General features: G+C 31.5%; 1 protein-coding gene across 1 annotated transcript in view; it reads left to right on the top strand.

Annotated features, from left to right (window-relative positions):
- Positions 1-11,527, top strand: part of MDGA2 (MAM domain containing glycosylphosphatidylinositol anchor 2) — an 815,380-nt gene that overhangs the window by 489,940 nt on the left and 313,913 nt on the right. The window lies entirely within an intron of this gene.

Consider the following 11,527-nt stretch of genomic DNA (forward strand, 5'->3'; position numbering starts at 1 on the left):
CACAAGTCAAGATTTTCCTAATACACTTATGATTAAGTATAAAGCAAAGTTTAATAAATTAAAGGAATGAAGAATAGAATAAGACAATTATGTAATAAAAAGAGAAGACTAGTTCATTAGACTACAATTTGTGAAATTTGTTAATATAACTGATTAAAGAATATCTCTCAGTCCTAAGATAGTTAGTAAGAAGATATTGCCAAATTAAGAAAATATCCAAATTAAATTATTTTTAAAAATCTCCTCTTTTGATTAAGATAGAATAAAAACAGAACAGTTTATTATCTTACATTTGCATAAAACTACTCTGAGAACATTTTGATGAGAAATATAGATTTAAAATATTTGACAAGTAAATTTATTTTGATAACTTAATTTAAAGTGCTCCACCTGCCTTTGTGTTTTTATAGAACCCATAGAATGGAGCTGTGCTTTAATTGATTTTAAAGTAAAGATGCTATTTATCAGCAATAGCCTATTAGAATATATAATTAAAAACACGTGATTTTATAAAGAAAACTTCAAACTCTTAATGATAGGACTTGAATTAATGTAGATATGCATTATGAACATGATTTAGGTATCTGAATGGTATGGAGATATCCGCTCTTCACAAATATACAATTAATTTAGTTGGAATTACAAACAATTAACAAAAAAACAAGAAAATGTTATGAAAACAAAATAAATATATTTCCCCTCAAATATTATTAAACTACAGTAAAGAATTATTTAGTAAAGATGTAAATAGAAGAAAAACAATTAAAATTTCAAGTGATGGTAAACCATAAAATGAAGCCATAAAAGAAAATATTGATGTTTGAAATTAGCTATTAAAACTTTATGACTCATTGATTTGGCTCTCCCATGTAACATTGTAAACTTGTAATTATTACTTACTTGCTTACAGTTATTTGTCTGAGATTCATCTTCTTCATGAGATCAGGCACTACATCTTGGTCACAGTTGTTTTTCTGTGGCCTAGGAAAAGGCTAAGCACAGCAGATTCTCAATTAAAATTGCTTATAAAGAAAGTCAACATGGTAATATACAGACTTGTTTTCATCATCTACCAAAGCCCCTGGTGGATCTTCATTGCTTATAATACTTCTATGTATTGCTTTAACAACTTTGAACTCCTTGAAGTTTCCCGAATGTATCATGTTCTCTTATACCTCTAAGGGCTTGTTGTTCCTTCTGCCTAGAGCAGGTTAGCCTCTGTTCACTTTTCTAAACTCAGTTCAAGCATCCTTCTATATATCGACTCTTCAGACAGAATTTGTTGCTCTTTCTGCCTGGGTTGCTGTATAAAACTGAATAGATTTTGTAATCACATTTCTGTAATATAGCTTTCCCCAATAGTTCCCATAGCGCCTGCCACATGACAATGTTTATTTTTCTGTTTTTTTCTGCTGCACTGAATGGTGAGCTCTTCCAAGATTGTCTACAAGTGGTAGACATGAAATACTTTTGTAGAGTAAGTAAATTAACTAAACAATGCATTATATATATATAATGTCTCTAAGATCACAAAGTTAAAAAAAAAAAAAAAAGACAATATAGTCAAAACCTCACTGGCACAATCCCAGGTTTAAATATCTATGAACAGTGAAAAATAGTCGATGTTAGTCTGGTGCTTCTCAACCAAGTATAGATGCATTTAAATGTTCTTTATTTATGAAAGGAAATAATAACTTTAAAGAAGGCCTGGGGATTCAATGGATTGCCAAATGTACATTTTCTATGTTAAACCAGAAAATGACACCATTGTGCCAGTTACTTTAAAATGTCATAGTGGTTTTTTAAAGGACTTTAATACTATTTAATGTCATTAAGTTTCTTTAAATCCAAATAAAGATATACATGGACTATGTTTTTGGATTACAGAGCCTACAACATCCTGTTTTTTCAATGTGTGCTTCTTAAGCAATATATCTCTGGGTTACATTCCAAAGGGGAATCATTTTGTGACAGCATAACTGGATTTGATGAAACCGGTTTTTTTCATGTATTTGTAGTTAATCTGCTAAGCATTTCTATTAACCTTTATTCACAAACAATTTACAAATAGAAAATTAGTATAGCAAGTTTTAAAAATATACATATATCATAAATAGGTATAAAATTTCTGAAGTAAAATAGATTCTGAAGTAATTAAAGCATCTATCTGAAATAAATATTATCACTGAAGAAACTACCCCCATTTGTACAATAAGAAATCACCTATTTTGCCCTGTATCATTTGTCATAATGAACACTGGAAGAGAATTCTGTAAAAGTAGTAATACTTTTCATGTAAATTGATCTTTGCCTTTGCCAAGAACATAAGATAACTACTTACTTTTTCTTCCAGTTAGACCCAAGATTTCCTTAATTATTTCAATGAAAGCAATGTGATGTTATTTGATATCATTTATTATTTTCATTTATTTTTTCTAGTGTATGAAATTGAAAGGATTTATAACACATGCTTTGGGCCTTAGTATTACTAAAGAAAAAATATTTTTGTGCACTTGGAGTTTTTTTTATTATACAGTTCATATTTAAATCTCTAGTAATTTTTCCATAATCTCTTTAGAGACAATGACTTTCAAGATTATGAAAATTACTGTTTTTATAAAACTAAGAAATTGTCTGTTATGATTTTTTTTAAAATTGCTTTAACTATGAAAGGGGTCATGAGCCAATGGCTTATGAAGTATATGGCTAGATTTTCATACGTAGATTTAAATTAGTCTACAGATGTTAAGCTGGTATGTAATATGTCAGACATCACATCTTTTGATATTTCAATTTAGATATACATAAAGAATCTTAATGAACAATAAAGTAAAAAATTTGTAGGGTCATGACAAAATATCATAATCTTTTGTTCACCTTTCATCAACAGCACAAAATTTTATTTTGAAACAAGTCTATAGGAAACTATAGAATGTTTTATCCATTTGCCATCTTAATGTGATAACTCTGTATCCAACTCTGTCGTACAAATTTATAATAATGCATCAAAGTTCTAATGAAGTATGAAGTATATAGGGCTATTTCCCCCTAAACAAAGTATTTATAGTGTTCAGTTTTTGAATTCTTGTAGAAAGAGCATTGAAGTTCAATGATTTGTTCTTGAATCATCGTTATGCCATTTTTGTCAAGTCACTCAACATCTCTGAACCTATTAGTAAATAGTCTCTTATATGTGAAATGGCAATGATTCTGTTTACCTCAGAGCAAAAAAAAATAGATGAAATGTCAAATGCTTATACAATGTCTGGCACATAGTAGGTTCTCACAAATGATAGCAAATAATTCAGTATTATTTGTTATGGTTTATGATTTCTTTCCTCACTGTCAATCTTTTCAAATACTATTTCTTATTTTTGTTGCTGTCATTTTTCCTTTTCCAATTTACTTCTGGTTAACTGAGGATTTGCAATTAAACCAAGAAGCAACTTATTATTTTATCTAAAGGCATGGAGTTAGATTAGAAGCCAAAGGAAAGCCACTGAGCCCCATGAATACAGGGGATAAAATTTTGTTTGATCAGAAGCTCTTGGTGTTTATGTATGAATGCTAAGATTTGTTCCAGTGGTTATAATATAGAGTAGATTAACTCCAGATAATAGAAGTATTATTATATTTATCTACCATTTGACATTTCTTTAATAATATACTGCATTACCTTGGCCTGACTGGAACATAAATGAAGGCGGGCGGCTCTGTAACAATATGCATAATTTATTTTATTTTTTTAAATTTCTAGATAACTTTTTAATTTAATATATTTGATTTATAATTATTAATTTATAAAATATAATCATTCTAAAATTCTTTAATCAAAATAGAATCTATATAAGTTGAGAAAAACTATAAAAATATTTTGATTTAATAAACTATAGAAAAGCTTGTCTATTATAATTATTGTCATTTCATCATAACTGTCAAGTAGGAAGACTCACTGTGTTTTATTAGTAAATATTAAACATGTCAGTTCTTAAAATAATATTGTTTACTTTATTCCTAATTAGATTCAAAGGTTCAAATCTCAGTAATAAACTTTTTGTTTATGTATTTAAATAACAGTTTATTTTCATGTTAATAATATTTGGAAATCTTTAGCAAAATAGTTGGTTATGAATAAATGTGAATTTTTATTAGTATTTATAGGCAAATGAAAGCAACAGAAAAATTTTGAAAATTGTAGATGCACTGTGATTTTAAGTATATAAATATCTGTGGTGTTTTAAGAACAAAGACAGTATTCTTCTATAGTTGTTAAATTAAAGTTGTCATATATTAATTATGATCATATTGGTGAACTCAAATTGAGTTTTAATATGCTCAGCATGCTTATTTTGAAATATGTAAATAAAGCAAAGTAGCTTTTAAATTGTTTCCTATCACTCTACTACACCCAATTTGAAGAGGATTTTTAATATCTTAATCCCTTAAATTAATTGCTTAATTAATTAACTTTCCTTTGATATTCCTCTGAATGAACCAAAATCAGATCAATTAATCTTATAACTAATGAGACAATGAATGCCTGTGTTTAAGTCTCATTTTATTTTACTTACATCTGTAAACATCAGTCAGGTCTAAATGTTGCTGAGGTTTAACAGATTGAAATGCTTTAGGTGAATGAGTTCTCAGTCAAAGGAAAAATCTTCTGAGGTATATATAACTTTCATTGAATTTTGCTTGAAGGCAGAATTTCTTTCATTAGCTTTATTAGCATTTTATTATTTTGCTGTGAAATTCCAGCTTCTTAAATTTAACATATAAATATAATTTAAGGTGAATTAATTTGAGTTTGAGGCAGTTGATTAAAATTAAAGTTTGTTGATAGCTTAATATCAGGCTTTAAAATTTAGCAAGCAGGTTTAATATTGTATGTCAACCATATTTCAATAAAAAAATTAGCATGCACATTTATTAAACATATCTCCTTTTCTAGAACTTAGTTGAGTTATATTCTGAACTATGTAATATAATGGTATTTTTAAAAACCTTTTTAGTAATAATTTTAATTAATATTTTTTTCATCAATTACCTAATAAAAAGACATAGAGTTTTGGAGAAAGACATCAACCAAGCAAAAGAAAAAGAGTAGCTTATACTAGTTGAGTGGAATACTCAACAAAAGAATCTAAAGAGTTGTGTATTAATTTGGTAGCATTTTAGTCAAATTATGGTAAGGAAAGGATGACAAATTATATGGCATAGAAAAGTTATTGAAAAGTAAATGGAAATTTAATTATAGTTTATATGTTAAGCTTTATAATGGGATTTTATCCCAACATAATGTAATGGGTGGACTACAAGACTTCCTTCACATATCCGGAACATTCCACATGCATATGAATGCATACATGGCTTGACAATGCATACATTGTCAAGAATATCAAAGTTCTCATTCTGAAAACTTAAGACAGCATGTCCACTTTGCCTTTGTAATTAGAATCATGGCCCTGATTTCTAGTCCAAAGTAATACTGTGGAGTATCTTTAAAAAGGAAAAAAAAAAAAAAATGTGTGCTTTTTTCCCCCCTTAGATGAGACAAATGAAAAAGAAAAACCTCTATTCTTTGGTAACTTAAGAAAAGCTTTACCTTCTGTATCTGATGATGTCACTCAATGTTGAAAATGAAAGTTTTAAATTTCAGATTTTTTCCTGTTGCCTGATTCCCTGCAGTAGCTCATTTTATTATTGTTTTCTTGCTAAGAATTATATATAAACTAATATGGAACGATACCAACCCATTTGACTAATTTATAAATAAGTAGCCATCAGTCATTTTGATTGACAGCCTCTAGTTCTGCAGAAACATAAATCTGACCAAAATCAATTATTTGAATCCTTATGGACAAAAATCTTAGATTCTTTTATTATTCTCAATAGCAGAACACCAGTCCCTCACTTCCTTTTCTTGTATGTTTTGGAAATTTGAATGGAATTCATAGACAACTACATAGCAGGTAAAAGAAGGGCATGGCATAAGGCAGGAAATTGACATGGTGAAGTCACCCTTAAGTTGGTCACATTTCTGTGATGTTTATAATGTTCTTGCTGAAATCCTCAATATTTTGATAGAGACTACTATATCTCTTTTGTTTAAGAGGCAAAGAGTTACTATTAGGCTTCTTAAAAACAAACAAACACACACACACACACACACACACAACTTCTTAAAAATTCCATAAAACGAAAAGCAAACTGAAATGGTAGAAAAGGGAAGACAGTTGTTAATTAAAGAGATGTAGGCCCAATCCCATAGTATCAGGCAAATTGCAGATGCACAGGTCTTATAAAATGTCTAAGATATTGAGAATGTTCAGTTGAGAATGGAGAAATGGTAGAGATACTTATTTGTAAACAGTGCACATGGCTAAATACAGTGGAAACGTACATTTTGTCTAATTGAAATATATAATAAAAATAGACACAGTTGTGCTGGAAATGTAATTAAGTTGTTACTTCTGACATTACAGAGGCAGCAGTCACCCACTATTTCAAAGCTGGTCTACCAAGATTCTCAGCTTTTATTGGATTTTGAATATAAATGAAAACAATTGCTTTTAGAGTAATATCTCACATATATCATTACTTGTTAGGTAGGAAATCTAAATCTTTTTCTAGAATTGACCACTCAAGTATTTCCAATAACTCCCTGAGATGCTTACATGTATGGCTAGAAAGTGTTTTAGCCCCTCTGATCTAATGTCCCAAAGAGGAATAACTTAATCAGAGCAGTGCCTAGCATGGAAATCTCTCAGTTCTTCCACTCTTGCCTCCTTTCTGCTCCTTCTGGCTCTGCTAATTTGTCTCTTGTGAGAATGCTCACTGCTACTGATTTTCTCCTCTTGGTGAACCTCCAGGGCTCTTCTCCCTCACTACTCAGAAAGCCCTTTCTGCTTTTCATGATCTGCTGGCTCAGAGGTGCTTCCCACAGCAGAGCCTATATAAAAAGATAGAGGTGCAGAGAGAGGTTAAGCAACTTGCCTTAAATTGCAGTATTAGTAAATACCAGAGCACATATCTTGGTGATTACCTGGTTCTCCTTGTAACCAGCAGTAAAATTGATTCTTATTCAACTTTAATTGGAATCGGTTTAATTCAGTTACTTTTTAAATAGATATCAACTTCAGAAATAATAATAGGTGATTCTCAGAAGTGGAGCACACATGTGGTGACTGGTCAGGCTCTACATTTGAGAATATCGCTAATTTCTCCCCTAATTTTTAGAGAGCTAACTGCAGACCATGAGGAAATGGCAGCTGAAAGCAGAATCCTGTGTGCTGGGTACTTGGCTAGATTGCCTGATATATTCTAGCTGACAGAAATTGTCTTGTCTGTCCCTGTTGATTAGTTTTTAAATTAATAATTAGAATGAGGACCATTTGGTCATCACTGGTAGGTACAAAGCCATTAGGCATGCACAGGAATTGTGTATAAAACATTCTCTTTGCCTCAGGTGAGGTTTTCGTTGAGCTGAAGCTGGTTTGTTTTTGTATATATATGTATATGCAAGTTTTGTTCCTTCAGACTTTGTTGTCTAGACTGGGATGTAGGTTCCTTTCAGTGGTGTCTCATTTTGAGGTATCTTTATTCTATTCTAAAGACTTAGTTTTATACAATGTGTTATTAAAGATGTCCTGCCCAATACTAGAAGCTGCCAATGCTTGTGTTGTGGATGAGATAACCAATGTTGTTAAAAGAAGGAAAACATTTCACATTTCCTTTGAGAAGACAGAAAAAATAAGTAATTAATATATATATTTTAGACTGATGAAATAAGTACATGTGCATCGTTATTAAATCTCTTTTTAAAAGTTTATAAGGATAAATTAAGGATTAAAATAGTAAACAAGCCTGCTTATAAAGCTGAAGAAATTAAAACTTAGAGCAAAAGGTGTATATTGACCTCCCAAAATGGAACTATGTTGAGGTTTAACCACCAATGCTATTCTGAGGTATGAAACAAGTAGGACAAAAATGTGTGCTTTTATCCTGTCTATCAATAAATAAGGGGTTAGGTTTAGAACAAGGGTTTATTGGAAGGCTAACAAGCTCTAAGTGTCAGGGCTCATAGCTGCAAGAGTAACAGAATGCTACTTTGCCTCTTGATATATTAATTTTGGCAGAGACCAGAAGGCTGAGATCAGTTTAGAAGCTACCAAGTACCTGTGGCAGAGTGAGCTGCTAGATCATCTATGCCAGCATTGGAGACCCCCAACTTTAGTTTCATTAGCAATTCAGACTGGTACCTGGGAATGGAAGACAAGGAGACTTTTGTTAAGAGGGCTTTGTCGATCCAACAGAACGATAAGAAGGTGATGCTTCTTTCTTTCCTCCAGCCAAGTGAGAACTTCAAGAGTTTGGCTCTAAGATCTGCAGACGTTTCTATTTACAAAAGATGAGGCTTAATTTTTCCCTACCTCTCCTCCTTCAATTTTCTTCTCTACACTTCTGAAGTGGCTAGCCCATTTGGCTAGAGAAGAAGAAGGGAGGAGTCAAAGAATGAAGTAAGCAAAGAGAGAAAAGGGGTCTAAGTAAACCCTTCTCCACCTCCACCATTCTCCATCTGTTTCCCTTAGACTTTCAGAATATCAAGCCTGGACTGGTACACAACTGGAAAGTATGAAGAAACTCTAAATTAGAGAGTTCACACTTTTTTTTTTTAATTGAACTGGCCCTTTTAATTGCAGAAATAGAACTGTTCTTGTGATTGACTACAGGGAACTAAAAATGCTGTGAAATGTGCCCAAAATTTCATCAAATAGCAGGAAAAGATATAGCATATCACATAGGCTTTAGGGAACAGTGGGAGACAGAATACAGTTGGTTTATAACTACCTCTATTAAAGAGTGCTAATTCAATAAACCATTATCTAAAGCAGGAGACTTCAGCTCTGGCTGATTTAATCTAACTAACTAACTAATAACTAACTAATTAAATAAATAAATAAATAAAATTGATTTTTTATAGACCTGCATTGAGGACATGAAATGAAATTTAGAAAACAGGGACCAAAGAAGCTAAACAATATAGAGGGACACGCCCCCAATTCCTCCACAAACCACTGAAGTCAGTGCTGCCACTTCTGTAGCCATGACACACTGAATTTCCCAGTGAGCCCTGCTGTTGCTCATATTAAACACAGGATGCTGTCTCTAGCACAATTTCTCTTTTATTCCAGGAAACTCAATATTGTTGCTGCTACCACCACTACAATTTCTCTTTTATTCCAGGAAACTCAATATTGTTGCTGCTACCACCACTAGAATGGATACTTCTTGGTCCCTACTTATTTGCGTCAATAGATCCCGATTCAAATTTATGGTGGATGCATCCAATTGGATGAATCTGTGTCATGTGCCCATACTCTGGCTACAAAAGAGGCTGAGAAAGAATCTACCATTTTCGTCTTTTTTGTTGGAAACTAGGAAATATCCAAAATATAGAGTGGAGTTCAAAGATTAGCCCCCATACTTGATGGGAGCTAGCCACACATATTTGTTTCAAACCTTTACAAATCCGAAATCAGAGAACCATAATATAAGATGTTCAATGCTGAGGCCATCTTTGACTCCTCAAAATTGTTTCCTCTTCTTTTTAGTTAGCCTGATCTCAGCGCTCATGGCTGGGAGAATTGCATACTTGTCATTTATAGAGCCTCTGTTTGCATATTGTCCACTATAAAATAAAATTTTATTAGGTTTCAGAGTTAAAACAACAAACTGTCTATTTATTTGATGATTTATTTATGACATCACCTCCAAAATATTATTTGTACATAATGAACTCAATATAATTTCTCTTGTAAACTTTTTATTTTTTTATTTGACAATTTCATTGTATCTACAATAGTATCATGGGTTATTATACAGCCATTTAAACAAAATTACTTCCCTCCATTTCTATTGGCACCATTCAAGTCACCCAGACACCTATAAGAGTCATTTAACTGGTCTCCTCATATTCACTATTGCTTCTTTTCAATGTATTGTGGGCATCGCAGCTGGAGCAACTTTTATTAAAGTTAAATTTGTTTACATAGCACCCTATTTAAAATCCTTCAAAGACTTCTCACTGCCTACTATACTGCAAGACCCTGTTTCCACTGAGCCTCGTCTACCTCCTGAATTTCACCCCAGATTTCTTTTTTTCTCTGCCTGTGCTTCAGCCATGCTGCTTTTGTTTCAGTTCCTGGAATTCACAAGGCTTATGTTCATTTCAAGGGCTCAGAATACTCCACTCTTTGCCTGAGATTCTCTTCAGCCAGCCCTAACCAAATCTATCTGTATGCACCACTTCCTCAGGAACATTGTCCCTGATGCTACAGACGGGCATGTGTTCCCTTTTTACATATTCTCATAGCCCCTTATACCTTCCTCCTAGAACTTACTATATTATAATTAAGTGGTGTATAATGAATTAAATATTTAAGTAACTAATTATTTAGTGTTTATTTCACTAGAATATAAGCTTCACAAGGGTAAAGTTAATGCTGGTCTTTTCTTCCCTCTTCCTCCTTCTTCCTTTTTTTTTTCCCCTTTCTTCCTTCTTTTCTTTTTTTTCTTTATCTCTTTTTCTTTTTCTTCTCTCTCTCTCTCCCTCCACGCCCCACACCCCATTCCTTTTTTTTCCTGTTGAAAACTCAGTACCTAGAGTAGTGCCTGGAATATATTAGATGCTGATTAGATTGCACTTCAATGAATGAATGAGAAATTGAGGGATACAGTGAAGAATATATGAAGAATATATGAAGTTTATGAAGAATGTATGATGTCATAAGACGATGTTCCTGATATAAGCAAGAAACACATTTTAAATCATATGCAATCTGATTTTTGGACTGGAAGAAAACACCCAATTTACTAAAATTTTAATCTAGATTGTGGGTGTTATTTTTAAGATTCTTTCTTGCATTTTTCCATGTTTTACTGTTATGCTTGATAGATGGCTGTTAAGGAACAAAAAATGTTTAAGGTAATATTTATAATATTCCATTGATACTTATTATTACTTGCAAATATTTTTTTACGAAAGAGATACACAGTTTCAACTTAGATACACCTGTACCCTTTATATTAGTTTGGTGAATTGAGACACTTTTTTGTTGATATTGCTAAAAAATATATATATCTATATTGATTTTGTTGTTAATTTATGCAATGCATATGGCCTTATGGAAAATACTTTCGTGAACTTTTTTCACAATATAATTCGCTAAATTATAATTAGAAATTAAGTTCATTATTGAAATGCATATTTTCAGACTCATTTCTCATAGTAGCTAAATAATGGAGAAAAGAAATGATATATAATTCCATGTGTTATATTTTGTTTTCCATAGACATTAGATTTATATTAGGAATAATGATTATGTTAGTATAAGTAATATAACTTATTGAAGTACATACTTAGAACACAAAGCTGTATTTATTAAGTGGAGATATTTTCTTACAATTATAAAATTAAATTTGATATTCATTCTAGATATAATAATTATGAACAAAAGAAAGAATT

This window comes from Pteropus vampyrus, unplaced genomic scaffold (genome assembly GCF_000151845.1).
Source record: "Pteropus vampyrus isolate Shadow unplaced genomic scaffold, Pvam_2.0 Scaffold10, whole genome shotgun sequence".
Classification (NCBI taxonomy): Eukaryota; Metazoa; Chordata; class Mammalia; order Chiroptera; family Pteropodidae; genus Pteropus; species Pteropus vampyrus.